General features: G+C 27.6%; 1 protein-coding gene across 1 annotated transcript in view; it reads right to left on the bottom strand.

The window, feature by feature from the left end:
* The window catches only part of LOC129981971 (SANT and BTB domain regulator of class switch recombination-like), a 56,408-nt gene extending 34,191 nt beyond the window's left edge, over positions 1 to 22,217 (bottom strand). The window contains exon 1 of the mRNA XM_056093047.1: positions 21,957 to 22,217. The gene's annotated coding sequence lies outside the window, so the exon portion shown is untranslated. The remainder of the gene's footprint in view (positions 1 to 21,956) is intronic.
* Between the last annotated feature and the right edge of the window lie 4,866 nt (positions 22,218 to 27,083).

Here is a 27,083-nt window from a genome sequence, read left to right as displayed (position 1 = left end):
TCTCGAAATTCCACACCAAATTTCATACATATTTAAGTCATTGCGCTTTTGAATAATCGTGTTTACATGTTTCTGAAAGTACAGACCGACAGACAGTCAGTCAACCCGTGTTTGAATTCATCTCAAAATTCTACAGGCGTCTACACTATAGATGTTAAATCTATGTACCAAATTTTATTTATTTAGCTCTCTTCGTTTTGTCGTTATCTTGTTAACCTATTTTGAACAACTGCACTGTCAGAATTTCTATCAACAGATTTCACTCAGCACTTGACAGAAATCTGAAAATTTAGTGTAAAGACCTTATACCAAATTTCAACCGTTTAGCTCAAAGTATTTTTGAATTGACATTGTGACAAACAGACAGACAGACGGACGAATATTTTCCAGAAATGTGTTTTTCGAACTCAAGGAGGTCTGAAATGTGAAGATTGATCAAAATTTCGGGTTCGATTTTTTTTTTGATGATTATTGTTCTTTTTTTATACGAGAAAATAACAAGTGGTTAAAATTAATTTTGAAAATGCTTAAATAGTGAGAGAATCATAAGAGATAATAACTGGAAATATTGTGCAATCGATATCCCGCATAATATTTAACCCTTTGCTGTCATATATCTATTTTCAGCCACTAGGCCTTTTTTACCGTTCCAATCGCATGTCTACTGCTAGCCATCATTAAAAAGATCTGATCTTATATTATATTAAGTTGAAAAGATCCTAATTAAAAAACTCATTCTGATCTTATATTAAATTAAGTTGAAAAGATCCTCATTAAAAAGAACCATTCTAATCTTATATTAAGTTGAAAAGATCCTCATTAAAAAGAACCATTCCGATCTTATGTTATATTAAGTTGAAAAGATCCTCATTAAAAAGAACCATTCCGATCTTATATTAAGTTGAAAAGATCCTCATTAAAAAGAACCATTCCGATCTTATGTTATATTAAGTTGAAAAGATCCTCATTAAAAAGAACCATTCTGATCTTATATTATATTAAGTTGAAAAGATCCTCATTAAAAAGAACCATTCCGATCTTATGTTATATTAAGTTGAAAAGATCCTCATTAAAAAGAACCATTCTGATCTTATATTATATTAAGTTGAAAAGATTCTCATTAAAAAGAAACATTCTGATCTTAAATTATATTATGTTGAAAAGATCCTCATTAAAAAGAAACATTCTGATCTTATATTACATTAATTCGAAAAGATCCTCATTAAAAAGAATCATTCTGATCTTATATTACATCAAGTTGAAAAGATCCTCATTAAAAAGAACCATTCTGATCTTATATTACATTAAGTTGAAAAGATCCTCATTAAAAAGAACCATTCTGATCTTATATTATATTAAGTTGAAAAAATCCGGAGATGTATAAAATTTTTAAAAAATATTTCACAGATTGTGTTAGAATGTAACTGCGATTTTTCGCTTCTTAAAATATTTTTAAATAATACTCTAAATTTGCAAAAAGAAAGACACCGAAAGAAATGTACTCTGAAACTGAAAGTTGCGATGACGAATTTAATGTTGACTCTTTAAGCACTGACTTTCAAACGAAGGTAATAACATTTGTTTTGAAAATATTTATACCAGTCATTCCGATAGTGACGTAGTTCTAGTGAAATCATGCTTATTGCGATAAAAAAAAATGTCCAGCTATAGTGAAGCAGATGAAAATGATAATAGTTCAAGCTTATAAATCCGACGAGCATGACATTTATGTAAAAACTTATTATGACTATAAAGAGTTTCAGCAAAAATGTAAAGGAAATTATGGACATAAAACAAATATGAAATAAATTCATTGGCGTTTGAAATAGATTGTAAAGTTTAATCAACTCTGATCTTACGAGTATATTATTAAGATGTATATAATAATAAATTCAACATATGAATAAATTATTAAAAATAAATTCGGGAAAATAAATCATTTTCCGACAGTCGTTATGGTGATTCCTCCATACAACTGAGTTTGAGTCTGTTATCCTGTAACTGTGAAATTATAGTGCTTTAAAATCGATAGCATTAAGTTTAAAAGAATTACCTTTAAATAGTTCACGGTATTTTAAAAGACATTGCATTAAAAAAAATGTATCCTCTTATTGTTAATATTTTATGAGACACGTTAAATATTCTTCATGTTTTCTTATTTCAAATAAGTAATTAGTTAAAAGACGATTCTTGGAGAAAATATCAAGTAATTTTTATCCAATATTCTTAATCTTTAAACAGTTTCCCACATAAAACCATTTTAATTTTGATTCTAAATTCATTCTTTTGGTAGTTACATTGAATTTTATATTTGCATAACACACACTTTAATAATATTTTACATATTTAAATGTTATTTTTTCAAATTCTAAATTTTAATAAAATCTTCTTAGAAAAACCTTATAAATTAAAATCTAAAGCATATTTTCAGTTCAAATTAGGTTTAATAATAGTTGAACATTACACTACGGTTCTCGAAATACGGAATAAGCAATCTATTCATTTAAAAAGATTTTATCACTGTTTTATAACAACTGTTTAGAAAATTGTAATTATTAAGAAAATTTCACATTGTTTATCAGTTGAATCTCTGTATTTAAGGATTGCATAAAAATACAAGAGGTGTTCAAAGGAAAAGGTACGAAACGTCATAACAGCGTTGCCTACGCCGCTATGGGAGAACGTAGCGAGACATCTAGGGATGCGATTGGAGTCTCCGGCTTAGATTGGAGCATGCGTAGGTGTCCACATGTGCAGGAGAGAGACGAGGCACTTATAAAGAGAGCCGTCCAATTGACATGCAGTGTATGTAAAAACAGGATGGCGTTCACATTGCAAAATTCGACGATTGAGGAGACACTCCGAAGACTACGCAGGTCCATCAAGAACAAAAGACCGGGACTACTCACGGAGGGTGTGGTTCTGCTCCATGAAAACACGCATCCCCACGTCTCCAGGATCACACACGTGGAACTGACTAAGTTCAAGTGAGAGTAGCTGTACCAACCTCCCTACAGCCCGGACATGTCGCCCTGCGATTTTCATATGTTTGGTCCCCTGAAAAAAAACCCTGAAAGGGAAGCGCTTCAGCTCGGACGACGAACTCAAGGACACTGTGAAGGACTGAGTCTTGTCACGGCCACAGGAATTATGGGAACAAGGAATCCTTCGGCTCGTTAATCAATGGGATCGTTGAGCTCAGGTCTATGGTGTATACTTTGAATAAAGTCTTTATTTATACCCACAGTGTCATTTTGTCCCTTTTCATTTGAACACCCCTTGGGCATTTTATTTATTGGTTCTAAAGCCAGGTTGTATTATCTTAAGTTATCTGAAAAACTTTGACAAATCATTTGAAAACTCTTAAACTAAAAGATGTTTTTTAGTTCCTCTTTTTAACCACAAATAACATCACTTATCTTCCAGTTTTAAAACCAGTTTCAGCTTTTAAATGATTGTTCATGTTTAATAAGCATTTCTACATTACATCTTATGTAAAAATTCAAAAATATAGAAGTTAATAACATTTAAAAAATATCCTCGAAAGTAGTAATCTCTTTAAAAAAACAAAAAAAAACATCGAAGAAAGTAGGAACAAACATTACAAATTTTTCATCACTATCATAACGATTTTATCACTATAAAGAGTTTTTAAAGCAGTCGTAAAATATATGCAAGTGTGAACAATTCACATGATTCACAATCATGAGCAATGGAACATGACATAAATTCACCTCATTAGTTGTTATTAGTAAAGTCAAATCAAAGTGTACAACTATTTACGAAAGTCGTAATGTGGTGAATTAATGCTTGCGTTGATAAAATTACCACAAATCACACATAAAAATATGATAAATGCAGCTGTAGACACTGAATAGGTGCATTGAAATCCTTTTTCGAAGAACCCAGACAGCCAAAACAAGACATATATTACTTTGACTAACAGATGATTCAGCGAAGTAATAATTATATAGTTGTTGGAAATGACTTTGATGTAGTTTTAGTTACTTTTGAAGTCATTAGTCTGAGATATTGTTGAAATGGTGCTGTCTTTCAGTATTTAATGATTCATAAGATAGGATTTTTTATTTTCTCATATATGAAGTATTTAAAAAAAGTTTGTAATCGTTAAAAAAAAAATTGAATTCGAGATTTGATGAATCTCCACATTACAGACTTCCTTGAATCTTAAAAATAGATTTTTGAAATTATGTCTGTCTGGGTGTGAACAAGATAATTCAAAAACGCTTACTATAAACCAGCGGAGTGGTCTCTCGATAAATTTCTTGCATAGTGCTCCTTAATAAAGGTGAATTTGTATTTTAAATGCGTTTTTCCTCAACCTTTTGAAATTGAGCCACAAAATTACATACGAGATTTGATATATTTAAGTCATTGCGTTTTTGTCCTTATATATGTTTCTGAATGTATAGACAGACAGACGTTCAACTCTTTTTTCGTATTTCGCTCAAAATTTGAAAGGCATCTACAATACTGATGTTAAATCTGTATACCACATTTTATCTATCTAGCTCTCTTCGTTTTATAGTTATCGTATTAACCCTTTAAAGGGCCATTTTTTTCTAGTCATATTATGTTAAAATATTTTTAGGTTCGAAATTAGAATAAGAAAAGGGATTCATTTAGCTTATTAGATAAATTTAACTTGATTCATTAATTAATTTGGTTAATTAATAATTCAATAACAAATCAAGACACATCATTTTGTCTGAGATAAAGAATTGAAGCATCTAAAATTCTGACTTACTAAAAAAATTTGTCAGAACTGATGCCAACCTACATAATTTCATACAAAGATTGGTAAATTGGGTGGGAAGCATACTTCTCACGGCCCTAGAAAGGGTTAACTTATATTCGAACAGCAGGATAGAAAACTTACACTGCTCAAAATTTGATAGATTATATGCCAAATTTGGTTTAACAATTATATGCCAAATTTCATCCGTCTAGTTGTGATTGTGAGTTATCTCCGCCACAAGCAGGCAGACAGACATTTATCACATATATATATATATATATATGAATTCTAGCAGGTCTAAAACGTTTTCAACTTTCTTTCAGTTTTCTTGTATTTTTTTTTCTTTCACTAGTATTTAATTTTCTTTTAGACTGTAAGTATGTAACTTTCATTTTAATTATTAGTGTTTCACTTTCTTTTTGCTCATTAATATTTAACTTTCTTTCTTCTTTCTTGTATTTAATTTTTTTTTTCGTTCATTAGTATTTAACTTTTTTTTAGTCTTCTAGTATTTAACTTTTATTTTACTCACTAGTATTTCGCTTTTATTTTATTTACTAGTATTTAACTTTCTTTCCCTTACTTCTAGTATTCTAAGTTGCATTTATAGTTAAATATGAAATAACGTACTGCAGGCATATTTATGATTCGGTTATAAGTATGAGCAATATTTATGTATATATTCTAAGCATCATATTTCTACATAGTTTTTAAGGATTTTTTTTTTATTGTTTATGAGTTTTACTCTATGTATATTTTCCGCAACTAAACAAAGAGAAAACGGAGCACTAATTTAGCATCAGTGAAAAATATTTATTTATGGCTGCAAGTAAAAATAAACTTTAAATACTGACTGAATTCTCATAATTTTACTTTCACATATCCAGAATTCCCAGATTTGTGAAAATGAGACTTACCACTTTTTCAAATTTAGCTTTATAACCGATACATTGCAGTGTTTGAAATTTTGAGTTCCTGCATTATAGAAAACATCAGAGTTATATAAAAATAACAATTATTGCATTTCACAAAAACAAATAAACATACACTTTCTTCTCTTTTACATTCTCCAAAAACTTCATGCACAACAAAAAAAAAAAAAAAAAAAAAAAAAAGCAAACTTTGTTTTTTCCTCTTTAACAGTGACATATATCAGACTGAAACGAGGTGCCGACGTCTGGGTTTCTAAAGACAAATAAAACTGTCTGCAACTGTCTTCTTTACGACAACAAAAGTTGATCAAGAATCTAAATTGAGGAAGAAACAGTATAAAAATATTTTTATTGTTTGTTTCTTTGTAGTTGCAAATGCGCTCACTGTTATATCTTTTGCGCAGCGGAAATTCAACTTTTCTTCCTGACCTGTTAAAACAATAGAGAGTTTCAACATCTTTCGATACCTTTCCGCTATTTCGCGACAAACTAGAAAAATTTTGAAGGCTTTTAACCACAATTTTTAAATCTCATTTTTGAGTTATGTCTCACAAAATAACGATTATTATTTTTAAAATTTATTTTATTGTTCTCGCCCTTTTATTAAATGTGTATAAATTTTAAACTTAAGAAGAGATCCTCATCCAAGATTTTGTTACTATATATACATAGAGAGAGAGAAATCTAGAAGTTATTTTATTAAATCATAATTACAATTAATTACATAATGAAAGAACTCAAAAATATTAATTATTCCATCTGTTTAATCTTTAGTTTCGTATTTCAGACTACATTATTATTTTTTCAGTTTAATTCACTTAATACAGGATTTAAAAGTTTGTTGCTTAAATACACGAAATATGTCTCTTGCATTAAAAGTATTTTTTATAAAAATTCTAAAAATAACTAATTTGGAAGCTTCATATTCACTCTTTATTTAATTGATTGAATACAATCGAATTATCGAATATCGAATTATTATTTCGATGTTGCCAAATTCGACCGACAAATTCAGAGGGGTGATAGTAGGCATCAAGATAAAGAATCGCCATACAACATGAGATCCCAAACGATGTTTAATAGGTGAAAATCTCAAAAAATATAGTCGGAGAACTGTTGAAACTGTAAAAAATTAATAAAAAAAATAACAAATGCCGTTTCAACTATGAATTTTTTTTTAAGTGAAAGCACATTCTTAAAAGTTTATTTTTATGCTAGTAGCATGCAGATTTGATTATTTAGGGGTTCATAGATTACTGAAAACGAAAAAGTACTTTAGAACCCATATTTGCAAAGATATTAAAACTTGAAAAATAATAAAAGCTTCAAAATGTAAGGAATTTTATATTCTATAATTTGATATAAGGATGTAATGTGAGAACTGGGGAGTTTTAAAGATATTCAAGAAAAACTAAAATGGGAACTAGAAAACATTGCTGCAACATCAATACCGAAATTATCATAAAATATTTTTTTTTAGAATAGGAGGGGGTGACCGCTTACTACAAACAAATTAATTATATATTAAATTTGGTAGTCCTAACGCAATGGAAGTTCCGAAAAAAAAAGACATTAAAATTTCAATCAATTTTTAATTAATTATAATTTTGGAAAACGTTTTTTGGTGAGAAATTGCTCTGAAAATTTAATTATTTATCAAATTTGGCGACTCTAAATCCAACGGATAGTTGCATTCAGCGAGAAATGTTTTTTTGCATCATGCAATCAAAAGATAATTGACCAGCCTAAAAATTATCTAATAATAATTTAAATGAATGATTTAATTTACCTGTTAATAATTTAAACATATTTAATTATTTATATTTATTTAATTATTTATTTTTTAGATTAATTAATAAATTAATATATTATTTAATTATTTATTTTTTAGATTAATTAATAAATTAATATATTATTTAATTATTTAATCTATTAATAATTTTAAATATTATTTAATTTAATTTTTAATAATTTAAATGAATTTTAACTGCAATTAAAATAGTTGAATATTTTCAATTTTGATTTCTTCACCATCTTAAATCTTAAATAGTAAAGTAAGAAGTAATATAAGGCAAAAAGAAAAAAAAATCACGTAGACAGGATGTGAGGTAAGCTATCATTCAAATCAATTGGATAGAAACGAGACAAAGACAGAAGATCCGATGCTACATTTATGTCATTCAGGATATATAGTATAGACATGCTCGCCATATGTTGTACATGCCATGAAAAGAAAGAAAGTTTGCAAAAAGATTATTGAATTCGTGAGCAGAGACACAGAGAAAATTAAAAGGGGAAGATGAGAAAAAGGAATACAAGAAAAGAGAGCGGAAGATATTATAGAGCTTATTATCACGGATGCCATCTGTCCTTATTTGACATATACAGTTATTACAGGCTCGTCCTCTATCTTAATAAAAATCTTTCAAGTCAACAGATGGCGCTAATGCAACTTTTGCGAATGATACATTGACAAGGCGAAAATGAATGAATATAAATCTTGTGCGCATAATTATTTCAGTTCGGTGTCATTTATATTTTAATAACAAAGTGTCTTTTCACAGGTGATGGTAATTTATTTTTCATAAAAATGTTTAGTTTAAGAGAAACAAAAAATTTCTTCTGGGTAATATTTTACATATGAATAGTCTTGCTTCTTTTCAATTTTGATTCTTAAATTTTTAAACAAGTCAATTTTTTTTTCATGGCATCCATTAAGATATTTCATTTGCTTCAGTAATTTTTTTTTGTGACAAATACATTAAAAAAAATTGGAGAAATATTTGTAAGAAAATTAATTGCAGTACAGAGAAAAGTTGCGGTATTTGGATTATCGTCTAGATTGAACTGATATCTTAACTTCAATTTTATCATATATGTAAGACTTAAATTAAACACATTGTATTGCAATGATGCAAATGTGGTTTGTGTAATTGTTTTTTTAGGGAGATTGCCGTGTCATTTCAGTTAAAGAACAATTGTTTTCATTTAGACATCATCTGTTAAATACTTAACAAAAGACTGTTAATTTTAATGCTGTTTTAAAGTAAGTTAATATACATTCAAAGAGGAAACGCATTTAGCTATAATTTATTAACATAATATAATAATAAAATTGGAGGATTTTTTTTCTTTGTTACTGTCTAAAAGTTCCTCAGACATAACTGCAAGCATTTGCCTAAATTCTTCTGTTTGAATCATTGGCACAATTGTCACAAACTAGAAAGTGGAACAAGTCAGTGCAAAATACATACATAAATAAAAGCAATGAAATTTTATGAAACGCATCAAAAGTTGATTCAGAAAAAGCAAGTACAAGGATAAAGTTGTTTTGTATGTGAAGAAACAAACAAACAAAAAAAAGAATGACGATATAGCATAAGATGTCACATTTCTTACAATTATAAAATGAAAAAATACTTTTACTTTAATTTTGCTTAAAGAGATGTATTTTCGTTGTTCATTTGCATTTTAAAAAGTGCATTTTTAAAAAGATAACTGCATTGTTTTGTAAATAAAAAAATAATAAAAACTCTATTAATTTTTTTACCATTTAATGCATTTCTCTTTCACTATAAGTTAAGAAATATTTAGATGGTGCAAATTCAAAAATCGTCTGCTTCATATAGCTGTAAAAACAAATTTAGATCGTTATATTATAGGAATAACTAAAATTGCAACTAAAAAATGATGTAAAAACGTGGAGCAAGAGGTGACGATGCCCCGTTTTTTTTTAAATGACTGCAGACGTTTATCTTTGTATAGAAGTAATAATAAGAGTTTACAAAAGTTGCTAAAAAGATAATATGATGATTAATGTTTGGTGTTAACTACTTAAAATTTCAAATTCAATGGAAAGTATGGAGTTAGCGGAAAATATAGCAAAATTCGGTAAAAGATAAAGGCAAGATGCTATAAGATTGGTTTAAAAAATACCCCACCAAACTACTAGTATTTAACATTCGCCTCTTACGTTTAATTACCTAACAAACAAAACCCACCCATTCATTGCTTTTAAGCTATTGGTCAATAAACACACACACACACACACACACACACACACACACACACACACACACACACACACACACACACACACACACACACACACACACACACACTTATTATTATTATAGATTTAGTTAATTATCATAAAATATCTTTACACCGTTTCTTACGCTTCAATACTTGTGAAAAAATGTGAAGTAATTTATTCCAAAAGTGACAATTAATACAAATAAAATCAGTTGCCAGTGTCTATGTGATGTAAATATAGTATACAAGGAAATAATATATTTGTTAATAAGATTTGTCAAAAAATCAATGTATGCAAAAATGCATTTAAAATATTTTAATGTAAATTTTATTTTATATAAAATCTCATAATGCACAAAATTCATAATTCTTATCTCTATTTTCGATTTAAATGAGAATATTAATTCCACTAAATAATTTTTAAACGTTATAACGTTTATTTTTTCATTAGTTATTTATACTTATTAAAAATAATTCAAATTTCAAACATTGTAAATGGTAATTTGCAGGAAAATAAATTAAACGAATTAAAATATCTATAATATTTCATAAAAATTTTATATTCAGTGAGAATGGCAGAATTAAAAAAATTAAATAATTAAAAAAAATAACGAATTAACACAAAATGGCCGAGAAAAATATAACGTTTATCTTTGTTTAATCTCATGACAGCTATTTAAATAATCATGTTGATTTTTTATAATCTTGCTAATTTGCTACTCGCAGTTAAACATAAAGTAAAAGCATTGTTATAAAATTATTTTTTAAACCAATTTTTGAAAAATACATTAGAATTAAGGGACAAAATTGCATTGAAATAATTTTCAAATCTCTGAAAAGATAATTATTTGAATTTTATAGTGGTATAAAAATAGAAGTTTCCTTTCGTTATACTGAATTTTTTTCTAAGTTTTGTGTGATTTATACTACGATTAATTCTGTTGCTATTCCGAAAAGAAAATTGAAATTTGAATAAATATCGGATTAATTAAAAACGTATTTAAAATTTTGAAAAACTTTTCTTAACGAACACCTATTACACAGTATGCAACTGTGTACCAAATTTGGTACTCATTTGGTGCACTTAGTTCAATGATCTTTCCTGCAGAGCGTTTTATGCGATTTTTGCATCACGTAGTTTATAGTTTGTATACCGGTCAATAAAAAAATATTAAAGTAATCTACAACTGAATCAATTGCATAAATAATCGCAAATGTCATAAAGTGTCCAACAACACGTTGTCTTACACTTTTCAATCAGCAATATACGCAATGGATTATCAAATTTAATTAACTACTAAGTCCATTTTAAAATTAGCTGGTATAATCTCGTCGAAACTTACTGTCTAACAATAAGATTATTTTTACTCTGTCTGCGCAAAATTATAAACTTTGGGTAAAACCATAAACACCATGAATGCACAGATTTTTTTTAGATTTACTCATATGAATTTTGTATTTGTTTAAAAAAAAAGGCCTTTTTTGGTGCTTTTTTGCCCAACCAATTCCTGCCAAATTTTGACACCGAATTACAATTGTAGTAAGAAAAAAAAAAAAAATCATTTGTCTAAATCGTTGCCTTTTTTTTTTTTTTTTTTTTTGCTTTTATATGCAAGTAAAATTACAGTACTCCAGATTGTCAACTTCTAGACAAATATGATTTTGAATCTGATACGGATTCACAACTTAGATGCTAAATCTATGTATCAAATTTAATCTGTTGTTTTTCCTGTTTTTTGATTATAGTGTTCACTTCTATTTGAACAGCCGAACAGAAAGAATTTTACCATTTCATTACACCCAAAATTTATCAGAAATTTACAAATTTAGAGTAAGTTTCACATACCAAATATAAACTTCAAAGCAGTTATCATTAGTTTAGTTCAAAGGGTTATTGCTATTTTTTGAATTATCGTGTTCACAGACAGGCAGACAGACATAATTCCAAAAATATGTTTTTCACAATGAGATTTGAAACGTAGAGATTTGCTAAAATTTCGAATGCGAAATTTTTGAAAAGTATAATATTTTTTTCTTATACAAGGAAATAAAAATTAATAAATTCGTATACATGAAAAAAATTAATTGATCTTTTAATAATCAATAAGTAATGTTCCATTTTCATGTATAGAAATAGTGAAATTTTTTTTAGATAAACGAAATGCCCCCCCACCCTTCTAACTCTCTCAATTCTGAGGTCATGAGGCTAAAAAGCTCGAAAAGGTTTACATTAATCGAAACTCTCTTAGAAGAGCCAGAAAGAAAACCCCATCCAGACGTGCAGTAGTTTGTAGAAGTGTAGCTGGTTAGAGTAATGACAAGAAACCCAGCACCGGTTCAATTAACACGCTGGAGGGCGGGTGCTTTAATTACTGCATAAAATAGGGTCGATGATTATCAATCATGCCGAGCAAATGAAAACTATCTTCGGCTGCCATCTTGGGCAGAATCCTTATTACAAACGTGACAGATATCACCCCCTGTGGTTGCAGCCTTTCCCGATGAGGGCGCATGCGCCAATTGTAACAGGCTATTTTTCAGTTCTCAACCTTTTTGAAAGCCCGTCTGAAACGTTAGTTTCCCTTTCTGTTGCAAGGCTGGAGTATTAAAATGAGCAACTTTCTAGTGTGGGATGGATGTAGGGGATCACCAGAGGTTATAGATATTTTTAAGGCAATTTCAGGATAATTTTATTTTATTTTTTCATATTATTCTGATTTTTCATTTTTTAAGGTCATATACAATGGAACGCTTTGTTATTTATTGTAAGTAGTTGTTATTAGTTGTTATTTATTGCCATATTGTTTGTTGCCATAGTATTTGCTGCTTAAATCGCCTTATATAGATATAGAATTAAAGTCAATAAAAATATTTGATGATGTCGTGTTCGCGTTACAACGGAAAGAGGGTAAAGGTATGAGCATCCGAGGGGTGCAGTCTGACTTCTAGTTCATATGAAGATGACACTCACACACTCTCTTGCACAACCTCTTTTTACAGGGGGGCTCACACACCTCACAGATAGAACACAGGGTGGAGAACAACCATGCCCGAACCAGGACTCGAACCCGGGACGGCAGATCACGGGGAAGACGCGCTACCCCTAGGATAGGACACCGGCAATAAAAATATTTGAATTTGGAATATAAAAGGGGTAAAGGGGGCTTCGAAATGCGTTTAGTCTATGAGCACCTGTGGAGTTTAATTCGGATTTGATGCAGAGTGAATATATTTCTTGTTTTCGTTTAACGGTAATAAAAAAAATTGCATTTGTTGTTGAAAAGATACTTAATATTTTAAACGTTGAATGCGCAGGTTTTTAAAAGAAAAATATTTAAATGTTCATTATTGTGGTAGATTTAAACACATTTATCAGATTGTTAACCCGTCTGAAACGTTGATTTCGCTTTGTGCGGTATTAAAATGGGATGCTACCTATAAACCCAGTGTGCATAGGGGTATGCCTGTGGCCTACAGATATTTTTGCGATAATTCCAGAATAATTTAATTAATGTTTTTCATAAGATTCTGATTTTTTTATTTTTTTTTACGATGACATACAATGGAATGTTTTGTTACTTTCATTTGCCAAATTATTTGCTACTTAAAAGTACTTTATGTAGATATAGAAATAAAGTCAATAAAAATATCTGATTTTGGAATATAAGATGGGGAAAGGAGGCTTCGAAATTCATATAGTCTGAGAGCACCTGTAATGTTTAATTCGGACGTGATGCAGAGTAAATATATTTCTTGTTCTTGTTTAATGGTAATAAAAAAAATTGCATTTGTTATTGAAATAATAACATTTTAAACGTGGAATGTGCCGATTTTTAAAAGAAAAATACTTAAACCGCTCTCTATCGGGGAAAATTTAGATATATTTATCAAATTTGTCTTCAGTTTTTCTTAATGTTATGAAAATTAAATCAATGCAAGCTTTTATATAAATAATAAAAAAATTGCAATTGCTGTTGGAATAATGCTGAATATTTTAAACGCGGTATGTTCCGATTTTTAAAAGAAAAATACTTAAATTACTTGCTGTTGCGGTGAATTTATATATATTTATCAAATCCATCTTCAGTTTTTCTTAATTTTTTGAAAATTAAATCAATGCAAGCTCACATGATGCAAGCGGGCATTTACTTGAATCAGTTTAAAATTGGAATTCATGGCACATCCAGGAAGAGGCGAAAAACAGCTTGTAGATAGTTATCAGATGCCATGCTTGGTTATATTAGCCGCGTGATCCTAATTTCAAGAGATTTGAATACGTTACAATCTTAACTGAATGATTAATGCTTGATTATCATTTTGTATGGAGGTGTTAGGATGTCATTGTCATTGAATATATTAATTGATACTTTGTAATAGACGATTTATAAAGATTTATAAAAATTATTTTAGAAATCTTTAGCTGTAGAAGCTATTATGGCAAAAGATTTCTTTGAGTTTACAAGATTATATATAATTCAAATTTTAGTTATGGCTTGTATTTAATTATAATATATTACAATTATAGATAACATTTTAACTTTTATAGATGACTTCATAGGCTAATGGGAAATTAAAGAGATAAAAAAAATCTTGAAGCATCAAAGAATTTTAACTCAAAATTTCCTAATTATCAAATTTCCATATTATTTTGGTTTTTATGATACCATAAGAGATATGACAAAAATTCATTTTCATAACATATATGAATAATTTTCTATGCAGCTTTTGGCTTCTGATAAATATATTTGAAGAAATTGGTTTCATGGAGATGGAAACATACAGACAAAGTATTAGAAGCGTTTAAGTTAAAATTTCCTTAATTATTGTAAAAACAATTCTCAAAACCAGATTTATTATTGTAATATTTTAAACATATCCACATACAAAAATTCTTAGAATTCTCAAATACCTTAGATTTCAATATGGAAAAAAAAATGTCTTAAAAATTTCATTTATAAAAAAAATAAACTTTTTTGGAATTATCATAAATATATTTATATAAAATATCATTAAGTATTGAATTTGCATCATGAAAATTATTGATTTTTAAATAAATTATCTTTACATTTTATTCATGTACCATTAAAATTAAGATAATCTTTTAATTACTTTGTATTTTAATTTTAACAGTTCTGTAACTTTTATTAAATTACTCTTATAATAACAAATTAATGGCATTTTGCAAAAAAGGAAGTCTATTTGAATAGGAAAAGAAATTCAACTTATCAACTGCAAAATTCAATGCAAATCTATAGTTATGGTGACAAATAACAATAAAAAAAAACCCCGAATCATTTTTCTCGTACTAAAGGAATATTGTTTAGCAAAAAAAAAAAAAAAAAAAAAAAAGCAAATTTATTTGAAGGAATAAGAACAGAAATTTATTAAATAAATCCAGTAAGCATTTTTAGATATCTTCGTTTTAATTGATTAGCTCCAAAATTCTATTTAAAAAAAACTAGTTTTGCTGTCAAATAATCAAGCAAACGATTTATTTTTTCAATAACTAAAGCATACAATTGGAAAAAAAGTTAGTATTTGAATAGCAAAATAAAATTTTTAGAGAAAATCGAGTAAGCATTTTGTACTTTTTTTTTTACTGACCAGCTCTAAAATTCTGTATAAAACCACAGTTCTTGTATCAAATGATGAAATAAATGAATGTTTTTTCAGTATGAAAAGAACTCTTTTTAGCAAAAAAGTTAGCTTATTTTAATATGGACAGAATTTAATTAAACAAATTGAATAAGCTATTTAAATCTCTTCATTTTGACAGATCGCCTCCAAAATACAATAAAAATCTAGTTCTGACATCAATAATCGAGCAATCGAAATATTTTTTAATAACAAAACAATACTGTTAAAAATATTAGCTTATAAAAGAAGAAAATAAATTTGTTAAATAAATCAAATTAGTATTTTAGATTCTTTTTATTAGACCGATAAGTTTTCAAAATTCTATATAGATCTGCAATTTTAATGTAAAAATCACATTTCAAATTTTATTTCTTTGGTTTCATTTTTGTATTTTCAAGTTTATACGTTCATGGACGCATAGTCTGAAATTTAATTATATTTACAGCTTTAATTCCTGAACACATACCAATTATATTCATTTAACTTGTTTTACTTTTTAGCAATCCTGTTCACGGAGAGACATAATTTTACAAAATTTTTTTTCTAGACTCACCAAGGCTGAATCGTGCAAAGTTATTAAAGTAACAAAATTTAAATTTTTTAACGACTACAATAATTTTTTGTGTGTATTATACTAGAAAATATAGATTTTTGTGAAATGTGTTGATATTGATGCTATTGGAATATCTTAAAAATTCAAGAAGGTTAAATAACGTGTTAACTAATGGCATGACAAGAAAGTTAATAATTTCTGTTAAATTTTCAAAAAAATTGTACTGATATTTTATAATTCTACTTTTGCTAATAATATGAAACAAAGTAAATAAGAACTTACTTTACATATTTAAAATACTTTCATAAAGTCTTAAATCAGAAATTCTCATAGAATAGTTTGCAAAACAATTTTTCCTTTAATTAAAAAATAAATCCGATAACAAAATGCGATTTACTAAATGCTAAACATTTTGTAGCAATAATTCTGGAAATAAAATAAATTACTGAGAACAATTAATTTAACAATAAAATCTAGAAAATGGATTCATTATATTATTTTAATTCTAACACCGCAATTAATTGATTATCAAAGATGTTGATATTTTTGCTGAAATTTTCGCAATCAGAAATTATTTAAATTATTGTTAAATTCTAATAAGAACTCAGATTTAATCCAATAAACACAATAATTTAGTTATAATGAGAAAAAACTTTTAGTTATCAATTTCATCAAGTTCATGTGACATCACAATTAAATAAAAAGGTTACAATCAAAATTTATTTATATTATTGCTGAATTCTAATAAGCACACATATTTAATCCAATAAAAACAAGAATCAAATTCTAATGAGCAAAAATTTTTAATTTTTAATTTCATCAATTTAATAGAGTAAGTTTATATGACGTCACAATTACATAAAAAGAAATTATTTATATTATTGCAAAATTCTAAGAGTGAAAAAATTTAATCCCAATAAACAATAATTCTTAAAAGAATTTTATCTAGAAAGTATCATTTCAATGCCTCTCTCTTAATGACATTAAAATAAAAATATCCGAAATTATTTTTTAATCTGAAGAATTTTGTTCAAAATTTTATCTATTTCTAAAAATCTTATGTCTGATTTTTATTTGTATGGAGTGCATTATATTTAGGTATCAAAAATTACCTAACATTTGATATGAATTTACAATTTTAATAAAATTACTTAAAATTTCATACGAATTTACAATTTTAATAAAATTACCTAAAATTTCATACGAATTTACAATTTTAATACAGACCTCAAACTCAATTTAATCCATTTTGATTTTTGGTACAATTGGCCCAAATGTGAAGAAGATCTATAATTTTGTTGTAATGAATAAATACAAAATCTCCCCTTTTAGCTAGCAGCTTTTTTTTTTTTTTTTTTTTTTTTTTTTTATAATGAATGTTCACATGCACAGACAGACATACGGACATACTATCGAAAGTGAATTTTTTTTGAACTCAAGGAGAATCAAAGTAATGAACTTGAAATTAAATTTTTTGATGACGAAATTGGGATTTTCTGATGATATATTCCTGGCTTCGTATTCGAGAAAATAAAACTAGTTTCTTCATATTTAGGTGACTTAAAACATGGAAATTCATAAAATTAAAAAAAATTATTTAAAAAAAGTAAAAACTGCTTTACTTTTTGTACGCATATTCGGGAAATTAATAAGGAAAATTATAATTTTAACGCAAAATATTTTTTTTCCCTTACTTTGTATTCGATAATCCAGAAACAATATATTCGAATTCAAATACTCTAAAATATCGAAATTCTAAATATTAAAACAATTTCTATGCTTTGCGATTATTTCTATGCAAATTCGAGAAAGTGATTAGTAAAATTTAGCTTTCAATGGAAAAGTTTTCTTCTTTTTGGTTTCGCATTTGGGAATCTAAAAATATTTTATTCAAATTACTAAATAATAATAATAATAATAAAAATAAAAAATAAAACTTTATGATCATTTTTTTGCATGGATACCCGAGAAATAGTAAAAAAAAATAAAATAAAATAAAATAAAATAAAATAAAAAAATTATAATTTTGAAAGCCTTTTTTCTTTTTTTACTTGTATTTCAGAAAGTAAAAATAGTTAATTCATATTCTATTGATCGAAAACAACGAAATTTTAAATATTATGATTGCTATGATTCTTTTTCCTCGAAAGTCAAAATATTATGATGATTGTTATGTTTCCTTTTTGCAGATTCAAGAATACAATAAGAGAAATTCACGTTTTAACGCAAAATCTTCTTTTTTTTTTCTTTTGCTTCGTATCCAAGAAATTTAAAAATAGTTTATTCGGATTCAAATGATTTAAAATATCAAAATTCGAAATCTTATGATGATTTCTATACTTTTTGCATGGATAAATAGTAAGAAAGCCACAATTTTTAAAACATTTTTTTTTCTTTATTAACTTCTAAAAGATTTGTTTGAGAGAGTAAAAATGCTTCATTCATATTCATTTAATCGGACATAAAGAACTCAACAAAATTCTAAATTTCATGATAACAGACATCTGCTTTTCTTTGCAAATTCTAGAATGCAGTAATGGAAACTCCAGTATTAATGCAAAATATTTTCCTTTTCTTTCTTCGTATTCGAGAAAGTACAAATAGTTTACTTATATTCAGGTGAACAGAAACATCGAAATCTACGAAATTCTAAATCTTATGGCAATTGTTGCGTTCCTTTTTTTTTTTTTTTTCCTTTTTTCTTTTCTTTTTCTTTTTTTTCTTCTTTCAGATCAAGAAAGTAATAAAAGCAATTCCAATTTTAACGCTAAATAATTTCTCTTCTTTTTCTCAGTATTTGAGAAAGTAAAAATAGTCCATTCATATTCAGTTATTCAAAAACAAAAAAAAATCCACGAAATTCTAAATTTTAGATTGCTTTCTTTGCAATTACAGAATGCAATAGTAGAAACTCCATTTTGAATGCAACATATTTTCATTTTCTTTCTTCGTATTCCTGAAAGTAAAAATAGCTTATTTATATTCAAGTGATCAAAATTATAGAAATCTAAAAAATTCTAAATCTTATGACGATTGTTGCGCTCCCGACCTTTTCTTTCTTTCTTTCTTTCTTTTTTTTTTTCCTTTTTTCTTTTCTTTTTCTTTTTTTTCTTCTTTCAGATCAAGAAAGTAATAAAAGCAATTCCAATTTTAACGCTAAATAATTTCTCTTCTTTTTCTCAGTATTTGAGAAAGTAAAAATAGTCCATTCATATTCAGTTATTCAAAAACAAAAAAAAATCCACGAAATTCTAAATTTTAGATTGCTTTCTTTGCAATTACAGAATGCAATAGTAGAAACTCCATTTTGAATGCAACATATTTTCATTTTCTTTCTTCGTATTCCTGAAAGTAAAAATAGCTTATTTATATTCAAGTGATCAAAATTATAGAAATCTAAAAAATTCTAAATCTTATGACGATTGTTGCGCTCCCGACCTTTTCTTTCTTTCTTTCTTTCTTTTTTTTTTCCTTTTTTCTTTTCTTTTTCTTTTTTTTCTTCTTTCAGATCAAGAAAGTAATAAAAGCAATTCCAATTTTAACGCTAAATAATTTCTCTTCTTTTTCTCAGTATTTGAGAAAGTAAAAATAGTCCATTCATATTCAGTTATTCAAAAACAAAAAAAAATCCACGAAATTCTAAATTTTAGATTGCTTTCTTTGCAATTACAGAATGCAATAGTAGAAACTCCATTTTGAATGCAACATATTTTCATTTTCTTTCTTCGTATTCCTGAAAGTAAAAATAGCTTATTTATATTCAAGTGATCAAAATTATAGAAATCTAAAAAATTCTAAATCTTATGACGATTGTTGCGCTCCCGACCTTTTCTTTCTTTCTTTCTTTCTTTTTTTTTTTCCTTTTTTCTTTTCTTTTTCTTTTTTTTCTTCTTTCAGATCAAGAAAGTAATAAAAGCAATTCCAATTTTAACGCTAAATAATTTCTCTTCTTTTTCTCAGTATTTGAGAAAGTAAAAATAGTCCATTCATATTCAGTTATTCAAAAACAAAAAAAAATCCACGAAATTCTAAATTTTAGATTGCTTTCTTTGCAGTTACAGAATGCAATAGTAGAAACTCCATTTTGAATGCAACATATTTTCATTTTCTTTCTTCGTATTCCTGAAAGTAAAAATAGCTTATTTATATTCAAGTGATCAAAATTATAGAAATCTAAAAAATTCTAAATCTTATGACGATTGTTGCGCTCCCGACCTTTTCTTTCTTTCTTTCTTTCTTTTTTTTTTTCCTTTTTTCTTTTCTTTTTCTTTTTTTTCTTCTTTCAGATCAAGAAAGTAATAAAAGCAATTCCAATTTTAACGCTAAATAATTTCTCTTCTTTTTCTCAGTATTTGAGAAAGTAAAAATAGTCCATTCATATTCAGTTATTCAAAAACAAAAAAAAATCCACGAAATTCTAAATTTTAGATTGCTTTCTTTGCAGTTACAGAATGCAATAGTAGAAACTCCATTTTGAATGCAACATATTTTCATTTTCTTTCTTCGTATTCCTGAAAGTAAAAATAGCTTATTTATATTCAAGTGATCAAAATTATAGAAATCTAAAAAATTCTAAATCTTATGACGATTGTTGCGCTCCCGACCTTTTCTTTCTTTCTTTCTTTCTTTTTTTTTTTCCTTTTTTCTTTTCTTTTTCTTTTTTTTCTTCTTTCAGATCAAGAAAGTAATAAAAGCAATTCCAATTTTAACGCTAAATAATTTCTCTTCTTTTTCTCAGTATTTGAGAAAGTAAAAATAGTCCATTCATATTCAGTTATTCAAAAACAAAAAAAAAATCCACGAAATTCTAAATTTTAGATTGCTTTCTTTGCAATTACAGAATGCAATAGTAGAAACTCCATTTTGAATGCAACATATTTTCATTTTCTTTCTTCGTATTCCTGAAAGTAAAAATAGCTTATTTATATTCAAGTGATCAAAATTATAGAAATCTAAAAAATTCTAAATCTTATGACGATTGTTGCGCTCCCGACCTTTTCTTTCTTTCTTTCTTTCTTTTTTTTTTTTCCTTTTTTCTTTTCTTTTTCTTTTTTTTCTTCTTTCAGATCAAGAAAGTAATAAAAGCAATTCCAATTTTAACGCTAAATAATTTCTCTTCTTTTTCTCAGTATTTGAGAAAGTAAAAATAGTCCATTCATATTCAGTTATTCAAAAACAAAAAAAAATCCACGAAATTCTAAATTTTAGATTGCTTTCTTTGCAGTTACAGAATGCAATAGTAGAAACTCCATTTTGAATGCAACATATTTTCATTTTCTTTCTTCGTATTCCTGAAAGTAAAAATAGCTTATTTATATTCAAGTGATCAAAATTATAGAAATCTAAAAAATTCTAAATCTTATGACGATTGTTGCGCTCCCGACCTTTTCTTTCTTTCTTTCTTTCTTTTTTTTTTTCCTTTTTTCTTTTCTTTTTCTTTTTTTTCTTCTTTCAGATCAAGAAAGTAATAAAAGCAATTCCAATTTTAACGCTAAATAATTTCTCTTCTTTTTCTCAGTATTTGAGAAAGTAAAAATAGTCCATTCATATTCAGTTATTCAAAAACAAAAAAAAATCCACGAAATTCTAAATTTTAGATTGCTTTCTTTGCAGTTACAGAATGCAATAGTAGAAACTCCATTTTGAATGCAACATATTTTCATTTTCTTTCTTCGTATTCCTGAAAGTAAAAATAGCTTATTTATATTCAAGTGATCAAAATTATAGAAATCTAAAAAATTCTAAATCTTATGACGATTGTTGCGCTCCCGACCTTTTCTTTCTTTCTTTCTTTCTTTTTTTTTTAGTTCAAAAAAGTAATAAGGACATTTCCAGTTTTAAACTAAATAATTTCTCTTTTTTCCGTCGTATTCGAGAAAGTTAAAATAGTTTTTTTCGTTTTCAGGTAATCAAAAACATCGAAACTCCCAAAATTCTCTTTTTATGGCGGTTTCTGTACTTTTCATATGGATATTTTAGAAAGTAATAAGGAACTAGGTGTAAGCTTAAATATCGATGTTTTTATGTGTTGTTTTCTCACCTTTCGGACGGCCCCTCTCCTTTCTCTTTATCCATCTGCCAGGGTTCACGGTTAAAGAGCAAAATAAATCGCATTGCAAAAGAAGGATGTTACCAGGTGACGGTGGGAGTCACAGATGCAACAGAAAACGTCTCCCCGAAAAGCGTGCAAACACGTGATGGTCTTCGGATTACTTGCGTGCCGAGAATTTCTAATTAACAGAAAACGAACACTGGCTTTAAAAAGATACCCGAAAACGATACACACTCGATGCTTAATTTGTTTCCAACCTAAGGGTTAAGAATTTTCTCGCGCCGAGCTTAATGCGGTTTGTTTCTTTTTCTGCCAGACGATTCCGAGAGCAGCAGCGAAACAACTCAGCGCGGAAGGACCGCAGACGATAGTAATATTCGATTTTAAAAATGAGTAGGCAGTTTTATGTTCATTTCTCGTTCACTTTCTTATCTTTTTAGTACGTGTCAAGAAACACGATAGCGGTTATAAATGTATTCTCACAGTTAAAGAATTAAGTTCTTTGTTGCTTTAGTTTGTTTTCTGGAACCTTGGATTTATACTACCGGTTTCAGAATTAAACCTCGGGTTTTAAGAAAGAAGCTAGGGCGGGAGTCATTTGCTTTTTCTGTTGTGTTGAAGTGAACTTGAAAAAGAAATCTTCTAGATTATGCACAGTGTTGTTGTTTTCCTCGTTCGTTGTTTTTCTTTTAATTCTTTCTAGAGTAATTACGTGATAAGGAATGAGCTTTTCCCAGATTTTATCACGAGTTCTAAAAGGTTTTTCTTTTTCGTAGATTTCTTTTATTATAATTTTCGTATAATTAGCTAATTTGTTCTTCACTGAAGTCGAGAATATGTAAACAAGCTTGATTTTTGGTTTATTCTGATGATAAAATAGAGATTTTGAGTTTATTCTGATGCGAGTAAACTTTATCCATGGTTAAATTTAATTTTGATTTAAAAATATCGTTTACCACATTAAAAAACAACAGAAGTTAACATTTTGTAAAACTACTATTGAGACTGTTTTACTGATGAATTGTATAATTAATTTTCCTGTTTGTCTTAGAACTATAGGGAATGATACATGAAAATAAATTATTCCATTATGATGATAATTGATCTATTATTTCATTACATTGAAAATATTTTCGTATTATTTAAGACAATATTCTTTTAAAGAGCATCAATTATTTTTAAGTATAATATAATCATATTTAAGACAGTTAAACAGACTGTAAAGATACATTATGTAGATTTCAAGAATTGTTATTCGCGATTAAATTATTTTAAAGAAGACATAAATATGAAAACTTCAAGTGCGAATAATATATGAACGAAATTAAAGAACTTCACAACATCCCAAAATCAATATCAGAAACACAAAGAATGTATAGCAGCTATGAACACTGGGTAGAATGTTTCTTTTACAAAGAAAAAAAAATCAGATTATTTCTCTTTATTTGAGAAAAGATATTGCAGAAACTATAAGATTTGTTGAACTTTAAAATTCATTCGAGCTGACTAACGAAACTTTTAACTTTTGCTGGTATTTTCCCTTCGAATGTTATAAACACATGAACGAAATTCAGTTGTTTCTTAACATACCAGAAATCAAATCAGAGTACAAAGAACGTATGACAAATATGGACACCAAGTAGTTTTTTTTACAAACAAATCATATGATTTCTCTTCATTTGAGAAAAAATACTGCGCAAACTTTTAAATTTATTGAATTTTAAAATGTGCTCCAGATATCCAAACAAATTTTTACCTCTTCTTCATATTTTCACCTTCAATTGTGAATGACACTTGAAAAAAAATTTAAAGTTCTTCTTATCGTTCCAGAAAACAAATCAGAGTACAAAGAATGTATGGCAAATATAAGTATAAGATAGAATGTTTTTTTCAAAAAACAAATCACATGATTTTTCTCCAATTGAGAAAAGAAACTGTGAAAACTATAAGATTTGTTGAGCTTTAATATTCAAACAATCTGGCAAATGGAACATTTAATTTTTTTCGGTATTTTTTTCCCTTTTGAATGTTAATGATACACGAACAAAATTAAAGTGTTTCTTGACATACCAGAAACCAAATTAGAGCACAAAGAATGTATGCCAAATGGAAAGACTGGTAGAAAAATTTTTTTTTACAAACAAATCACGTGATTTTTTTCCATTTGAGAAAAAACGCTGTGAAAATTGTAAGATTTGTCGAGCTTTAAAATGCATTCGAGCTGGCAAACGAAACTTTTAAATTTCCACAATATTTTTTTCGACTGTTATTGACACATGAACAAAATTAAAGCGTTTCTTAACATACCAGAAACCATAGCAAAAAACAAAGAATATGAACTTTGAATGAAATATGAACACTGCGTAGAATACTTTTTTTACAAACATACCATTTGATGTCTAATCATTTGAGAAAATATACTGTGTAAACTTTTAAATTCATTGAATTTTAAATTGTCCACGAGCTAAGCAACGAAACTTTAACCTTTTGTTGATATTTTGGCCTTCGATTGCGATTGAAACAAAATTAAAGTGCTTCTTATCGTTCCAGAAATCAAGTCAGAACACAAAAGATGCATATATATATATAGGTTAGAATGCTTCTTTTACAAAGCATATGATTTTCTCCTTTGGAGAAAAACTCTGTGGAAACTATAAGATATGTTGAACGTTAAAATGCACTCGAATTGACCAACGGAACTTTTAACTTTTGTTGTTTTTCTTCTTAGAATTTTGTTTCTTGAATGAAATTAAAGCGTTTCTTAAAAACCAGAATACAAAGAATATATGCTGAATAAGAACACTGGGTAAAAAACAGAATGTTTTTTTCTAAAAAACAAATCATATGATTTCTCTTCACCTGAGAAAAAATACTGCGCAAACTTTAAATTTGCTGAATTTTAAAATGTACTCGAGCTAACCAACAAAACTTTTAACTTTTCTTGATATTTTTACCTTTGATTGTGATTGACACCTGAACGAAATTAAAGCGTTTCTTAACATCACAGAATCCAAATCAGACCACAAAGAATGAATAAAAGTAATTTGTGAAGGAAACATTTCCAAGCAAAAGAAAGAGGCGTTCCTATCAATGGAATGACAGCTTTCTACTTACGGAAGCGCACGACCCGACTGAAATTTAATCAGTAATCATTAATGCAAGGAACAAGATATTGCAGCATGCTCAACCCTGCAATCATCTAATCAAATGACGGAGTAATGATAATCATTTGCTTCTAGAAACGTGTTATTTTTCTCTTACCATTCTGGGTTTCCGTTACTTTGAATTATTGACGCATTCCGCCAAAATATCACGCCAAGAATAACACGTGTAGGATTATTTCGCCACAAGCTGTTGAAAGAAAACATTTCAGGCACTTCATTCAGTGATTGAAATGCCGCGAAAGATCAAAATTATTTCGTTTTTGAAAAAATATTATGATTGAGAAAAAGATAAAAAACATCATTTCGTCTAACTAAAGTAGAGATTTTTCAGCTCAAAATACTGTTACCCAGGCTGTACATAATATTCCTGTAAAAATTAAAATAGAAGCAATTTTATATGATGGAGCGAATCGATTAAATTAGGTAGCTAGGTTTATTTTACAAGTTTTCTTTTGAAATTTTAATTTTAGAAATAAAACTGAAATGTTATTTTTACTTTGTCATACACGAAGTCTACAAAGGGAAAGAATTGAAATTTCCGAAAAAATTCAATCACCAAATTTTGATGAATTTCCACGCTTTGAACTTCTCTATCTGAAATTGGAATAATGACAATCCATTAATATAATGATTGGAAAAAGCAACTAACTAGACGAATGAAGCAAGCTCCAAAATTGTAGATTTTTATCAATAATTGGTTTCAACATCAAAAATGTATATTCTTATCGTATTATAGCATCATCTTATCAAATTTTGAGTGAAATCCGACAATGAGAAGTTTCTCAGTCTATTAGGCTTAGAGAACTCGAATGCAATATCTTAAAAGCTCAAAGAATCTGATGGATGGAATTTATCTTATGGTTTTATCATCCAAAGTTTTTATGCTATTCAAATTTTTAAACAATCCGTATATGATTAACGATTTAATCGTCTGTTGATTTATATATTCATATAAATATGAAAACGATTCAAAATTGCAACGAATTTGGTTGATAACTTTGTGATTGTAATTGAAGATATTGTGTAATGTTGGACAATACACAATATCAATATCATGGACTCAATCCGCCAGTTGGAAGTCTGCTAACAATCCAGTGCAAAGTTACTATAATAAGCATGAGTGCCGTTTTCGTAGAAATGAAGGTGTATAACTATGTGGAAAACTATATTTTTTTCTTCTTTAAAGATCACCTTTTCAGCTTTCAAAATTGGCATCATAGAAACACGAAACCGAAATAAAATTATTAAAATTAAGCAAGCATTTACAATAAATGTGATCTTATTCAAAAATAATTGCATAAAATTTCCCAAACCTTTTTAATTTATGATTGTTCTAGTTAGCTGTTCAATATGCACAAGTCTGATAAAGTGTATGTTTCTCTGAAGCATAAGATTTCAAAGGCTACCTTTGCTCTATTTTTGAGAAGATGGATATTTTTTGGTCTTTTGCATATACAGGGTGATAGGTAGTCTTTTTAAACCAATTAAATTTAAAATGGCGTCTAATATAGTCAAGGATATAACGTGCGTCTAGAATAAAGTGATTATGCTGAATTTATTGAAACAGCTAGTGGTGAAATAAGGAATTTACAAAAAAATTATTCAATACGAAAGTAATAGAGCAAAAAGTATAATTAGAAAAATGCATACTATGCCATAATAATAATTTAAAAACGGGAAACGTTTCCTGGAGTTATCTGCAAAAGTAAAGGAAACATTTGTGATTAAAATTATAAACTTTCAAACACTTGAAAAAGAATTCGTCTAAAATGGCAAAATATATCTTCAACCCCTTTCCCGAGAGTGCGTTTCTCAGATTTTTAAATTATCATTTTTATTTACTTTATTCAATGCTTAAATTTAACTTCGCTATTGTTTAATTAAAAGAAATGGTATGAAACACCGGGTATGCAATTTTCAATTTTAGGACGAACCCTTTTACAAGTAACGC

Source organism: Argiope bruennichi, chromosome 8 (assembly GCF_947563725.1).
Source record: "Argiope bruennichi chromosome 8, qqArgBrue1.1, whole genome shotgun sequence".
In the NCBI taxonomy this organism is placed as follows: domain Eukaryota; kingdom Metazoa; phylum Arthropoda; class Arachnida; order Araneae; family Araneidae; genus Argiope; species Argiope bruennichi.
Note: the sequence above shows the minus strand (reverse complement) of the source record. Positions and strands in the feature narration are given on the sequence as shown.